At 50.6% G+C, this 6000-nt stretch overlaps 1 protein-coding gene across 2 annotated transcripts in view; it reads right to left on the bottom strand.

Annotated features, from left to right (window-relative positions):
- Positions 1–3945, bottom strand: part of DAGLA (diacylglycerol lipase alpha) — a 77225-nt gene extending 73280 nt beyond the window's left edge. For both annotated transcript variants that reach the window (XM_030483591.1, XM_030483593.1), the window contains exon 1: positions 3852–3945. The gene's annotated coding sequence lies outside the window, so the exon portion shown is untranslated. The remainder of the gene's footprint in view (positions 1–3851) is intronic.
- Positions 3946–6000: the final 2055 nt, after the last annotated feature.

The raw sequence follows: 6000 nt of genomic DNA on the forward strand, positions 1-6000 counted from the left end.
CATTTCTTATCAAAAGCAGAGAGATCATTTCAGTTTCTTCTCTCTTCAGAGTTCAAAGCTGCACAGATAATGCACCCAACCACATCTGCAAGATGTTTTTCCTCTGATTTCTCTTCAGAAATACACAAAATGAAGTGTTGGCTTGAAAGGGAAGGAATGTAGTTCTAAGTAGAAGCATCACAAGGATTCCCACCACTGTGATAGATGTGCCATGTGTGTCTGTTCTGGCAGAGATACACTTAAATTAACGGTATCATGCATGTACAGGGCAGATAAAGAAGATATCAGCACAAAGTAACTTCAAGTCTAATCGACTCTAAAGAATCTATTCTAGTAGGAATAAACATCCTAAAGCTAACCACAGATCCCCAGAGTCCATTTGTCACGCTCCTGATAGCACAAAGGCCACTTTCATAAATTCCTTTCCCCCAGCTCTCTCAAAACTCCAGCCCTGCAGCTCTCTCAAAGCAGCTGAAAACAGTTTGCTCTTTTCCAAGCATCTCAATAGCTGTCTCTTTAAATGGAACTTCCTCAAACTCCAATGCTGAATCCGGCTCAGGATGTACTTATTCATCTGCTGGATCACTGTCAGAATCAGCTAGCTTTAAATCAGTATTATTTGCTGCTACCTAGGTGGCAAGCTGAGAAAGGGAGCATGCTGCTTTCTCAGAGGAAAAGCAGGGTGGAAGCAGGCTCCCCAGAGTAAAAGCCTCTTGTTCTAGGGCAAACACATTTTGCTACCCAAGGAAGAAGTCTCAAAGATCCTTTCCCTGGCTGAAGACAACAGAATGGCTGCTGTTTAATGCAAGAAAGCTTAATGACTTGTAGGCAGGCCTCTAAATCATAGAATGGTTTCTGTTGGAAGGGACCTTAAAGCTCCTCCAGCTCCAACCCCCTGCCACGGGCAGGGACACCTTCCACTAGAGCAGGTTGCTCCAAGCCCCATCCTTGAACATTGCCAGGGATGGAGCAAATGACAGCTCAAAGCCTCAGAGGCTCTTGGCTGCCCAAAGCTGAGCACTGTCCCAAGCCTGTATTTCCTACAAGCCTCCAGCTTGGGGGTTCTTACCTGGAAGAGACCCATTAACCCAAGAACATGGGTATTTCTGTTGCTTTAAGGAGAGTTTTCAAAGTCACAGAGGCTTGGAAGCAGCATATCAATCTATTTTTTGCAAATGCATACAATTATATCCCAGCTCAGACACCAAAGTGACCTATTTTGAGGAGCTAACTCAAAATTAATGAATTTCTAAGAGGAGGCTGCACAGGAAACATCCATCTGCCTGTTCTAACACTTGGCACCATTAAACATCTGTACCTCCAGGGCCCCAGGATTAAAGGTCACATCACAAATAGAGCCACAACCTGAACTTCACATGAGTTACAAGGACAATTCACAGCTCCTGTGCTCAGATCCATGGGGAATGCTAATCATTTGGGGGGTTTTTTCCACAAGAGGGAAGCACAAACAAGTGAGACTGATAAAAATATGGAAATCAAGTGGATTTTCCAAAGGGCAACGAGAGGGGTTGCAAGTTTATGCCTTTAGTTTCTGGTTAGATGCATGCAGTGTTTAAGAGGTACATAAAAATCTCCTCTTAGAGCAAACTGAGGTAGACCCAGCCCAAGGAATGTGACATTTACATTCCCACACCAAGCCCAAAAGCATATCCATACAAAACAGATATTTTTGGTCGTAACTATTTTGTTCATAGGAATTTTGACAGTTTCCCGGGAAATTAAACTCTGCCAAAGTTTAGCAGAACACAAACACACTGAGTCTCTGCCGACGGAAAGTCTTAACACTTCTAAACAGTCTGATATCTACATTCTTTTCTCCTTTTTTTTAATGAAGTAGGTATTTTGGTTTACCCTATTTCTCTATTTTGTTAATGTAACTTTTTGGCATTGGAGGATTTTCATCCTTCCCACTTTTCCCCCTGGAGCAACACATTTCGCAATTTTAACCACTCAGAGCATATCGTGTTGCACAACTGCTCCTTCCTAGGGCTCTAGAAGAGGAACAGGGGACGCAGCACAATGAAGTTTGACTTTCTCAGCACCATATCCCAACAGCAATTGAGCTGTCAGGGACTTACAGCAACCCCTGTTTCTGTGTGACTTCTGATTTGATTTTGCAGACAGCAGGCAAAGGACCTAAGCCCAGTGCCTGAAGTTAAAATGGAATTCTGATCAAATCTGGTTTTTACAGGTCAGTGCTACCAAAATCCATATATAATTCATATCCTCAAGTCATTTTGACTCTTAGCATCTTATAGAAGGAGTAAAATTTGTGTAAAACAGATGGTAACTCCCAAATCTCTTATTTAAATACAGATTCAAAGAGGAATATTTCTCCTACTCCTTTCTGAAGAGCTTTAGTTACAGAAGTTCCAGGCTACATACATTATTTACCACGTAGCAGATGCTGTTCAAGTTTCTTGTCCCCATTAGCTGTTCCTGGCCTGCCTGTCTACTGCAGCCTGACTCGCATTCAGGGCTGAGCAGTAATTTAAGCAGCACCTTTAAGAACCCAATGTAACTTTTATGACACAGAAAGCCAACACCTAGGTCAACAAATAACTTCACCCTGATAACGTTTCCTATTTAGAAAGCTTTCCACTTGTGCCCACTAGATACATATTTCACCGAAGCCAATGTAATAAAACCAAGACATTAAAGACTTTGTCTTTACAAAAGCCACTTCCTGCAATTTCATTATCTCCCAACCACGACTACTTTAAAAACACTCAGCCTGACCACACAAAGCTCAAGCTCTTCTCCCTCTTCATCCAGAAAACAACAGCCAGCAGGATATAGGAAGACCAGGTAGCACAAAGTTTTATCCTGGCAAGCAAGGATAAAGCCTTCCCACCTTGGCAGAGGTTATACTTTCCCTCAGAACCTTTCTTTTAACACACCCTCTAACCCATCCAACAAAGATTGGCTGCTTACAGCACCCAGCACTGCAACACTCCAGCACCCCAGGAGCTGTATATACTACCTCTGGCAATCACTCTGCTGTTTCCCACCTGGAGCTGGGGCTGTAAGAACCATCCTGCGCATATCGGGACCTGCAGACTCAGCAACCACCATTCCTACATTCCAAGTGGCAACTGAAGCCTGTCCCAAACACACCGGTAGGTACCAATTCCCAGACTGGGCACATGGCTGAGCAGCCTGGCAGCATCCCAGCTATATGATCTCAGAGTGATATATCCTTTACTTTTATAAGCGTGCGGGTCACTGTGACCCTGAATGGGGATTTCTACAGCCAGGGCTCACCACCCACTGTGGCAGATCCACATCACTGGAGTACTTTTACCCCTATCTAACTGTTTGACATACCGGGCCCTGTGGGAAAGCAACGAACACTGAAAGAATCCATGTGTCACACCCACCCTCCACACACCAGCAGCTGCTCGCGGTACAGCCAGCCCGCAACACCCATCCCATCTCCTGCACCAGGCTGGCGGTGACAGCCAAACCCAGCTTGGACTCGGGTCTTGGGCCTCCATTCGGAGCCCCCACATCGGTCAGGGTGGAGGAGATCGCCCCCTTCACCGGCTGCAGGCCACACTGCGAGGGGGAGGCAGCGAGGGGAAGCTTGCGGCTCTCCCGCCCGCGCCGGCCCTGCTCCGCTCCTCCGCCCGGGATGGAGAGAGGCTCCCCCCGCGGGCACGGCTCCGCTAGCCCCGGCCCGCACCCTCCAACCGCCGGGGCTGGGTGAAGAGGGGGGCACCCCCAGCCCGCACCAACGCCCCTTAGCACCTGCCGCGGCGGCCTCCGCCCCTCACGGCCCGCGGGGACCTGCCCTCCCGCCGCCGCCATCCCGCCTCCCCTCGCCTCACCTCAGCCGCCGCCGCCGCCCGCGACGCAGGCCCAGGGCCGCCGCCGCCTCCATCCCGGGGGCCTCGCGGCCCCCCGATTCTCTAACACCGCCTCCGCCCGTGCAGGGGCCGCCCCCGCCCGTGCCGGGCCGCCCACTGCGTCAGCTTCGTAAGGGCCGCTACGCACCCAGCGGTCACCATGGCGACGGCTGGGGAGACTGGGGGGGGGGGGGGAGAACGCGCGCGTAAGTACGGGAGGCGGCGGCGCCCCCTGGTGGGCCTGCGGCGGCGGTGCGGGCGGAGGGGAGCGGCCGCGGCGGCCGGTAACGGGGATCGAGCCCTGGTCCGGCCGCCCGAGCCCGGGGTCCCTGCACCAGCACCCTCCGCCTGCCCCTGCTTGGCACCAAGGCCACAACCTCTCTGAGGGTGCTTGTTACCTCTCCACTGCCAGCCCCTAGCCAGGGGGACACCCCAACCCCACCATCAGAACCCCATGTAATCCCACTCCAAGCATGAAGCAACTTTATCCCCCCAAAACACCATCCACTGACGGACATACTTGGCCCTCCCAACATCCCTTCCTCGATTAAAGCCTCCCCAGAACACCATGGAAGCCTCTTCATGGACCAACCCAGACTCACACATTCACTTACCAACAAAATCTTCATGAGGATGGACACATCATAACAGCCTTCCCCTGGTCATGGCACTGCAGTGGGAGGAAGGACAGCGGTGGCCTGGATTGGACACAGCAGGGACTCAGCAAGCACCAAAGTATCAGCCAAGGACATCATGGAATGGTTTCTGCTGGAAGGGAGCTTAAAACTCATCCAGTTCCAACCCCCTGCCACGGGCAGGGACACCTTCCACTAGAGCAGGTTGCTCCAAGCCCCTGTGTTCAACCTGGCCTTGAACACTGCCAGGGATGGGGCAGCCACAGCTTCTCTGGGCACCCTGTGCCAGCGCCTCAGCACCCTCACAGGGAAGAGCTTCTGCCTCAGAGCTCATCTCAATCTCCCTTCTGGCAGGTTAAAGCCATTCCCCTTGGCCTGTCCCTACAGGCCCTTGTCCAAAGCCCCTCTCCAGGTTTCCTGGAGCCCCTTTAGGCACTGGAGCTGCTCTAAGGTCTCCCCTTCAGGAGCCTTCTCTTCTCCAGGCTGCCCCAGCCCAGCTCTCTCAGCCTGGCTCCAGAGCAGAGCTGCTCCAGCCCTTGCAGCATCTCTGTGGCCTCCTCTGGCCTCGCTCAACAGCTTCACATCCCCAGAGCTCCCCAAGGCTGAACACAATCCTCCAGGTCATAATTTAGATGCTCCTATTGCACAAGACTAGAAAAGTAGCAAAAAGAGTCTCCTGTGGGTAAGAATGCGTGTCCCAGAAAACAGTTCAGCTCATCCAGCAGGGAATAGCAGCGCATACCCATCTGTCCATTCCTCCTTAAAGCAAGTAGAGCAGCCTTCAAACGGTCTGCTTGGTGAAATCACCGTCCCTTGAAAATAAAATAGCCTGACAGTGCTATAGGTGGTAGAAAAACATTCAGCAAAGGCTTTGAAGCCCCGGTATTCATTTTTCCTGAGGTCTTTGTATACTGTTCAGGCATCAAAAATCACACTCACGCTCATTTTAAGTCCCTTTATCTCTCCAGACAGGTGCAAAGTGGCTCAGGTTTAGATGAAAAGCTGGTGCCAAATATAGTATTTAGACAAAATCATTTTATCCTTCCAAGGTCTTCCCCTCCAGCATGAACCATTGTCAGCAGAGCCGGTGCCATCCCAGTGGGCAGACGCTGCTGGAAGCACTGGAACCTGGAGCAGACAGGAGCAGGAATGTCAGGAAAACCATAATCAACTGGTGTATTAATGAAAATACGATCAGTAGGTGCTCAAGAGTTTATTCCCAGTACATCCCAGTATATTCCAGCCTGGATCCTGCTAATTAATGTACTACACAAGTCATCACAGGCAGTTAAACTCATACAGCTCAGGCTTTCTGCTTGTGGTGCCCGGATGTGCGCCTCTAACTCGGCTCCATGAGAGCTGCTGGTTATCAAAGGCCAGCATATATTTATAGCACAGCTCCATCCGTGGAGCACATCCCAGCTATGAGCAGTTCTTCGTTTCCAGACTCCTCTATGGCAGTGACACAATTTACACACCAATGTGGGCTTTGTTTC

The sequence above is a fragment of the Strigops habroptila genome, chromosome 4 (assembly GCF_004027225.2).
Source record: "Strigops habroptila isolate Jane chromosome 4, bStrHab1.2.pri, whole genome shotgun sequence".
Taxonomy (NCBI): Eukaryota; Metazoa; Chordata; class Aves; order Psittaciformes; family Psittacidae; genus Strigops; species Strigops habroptila.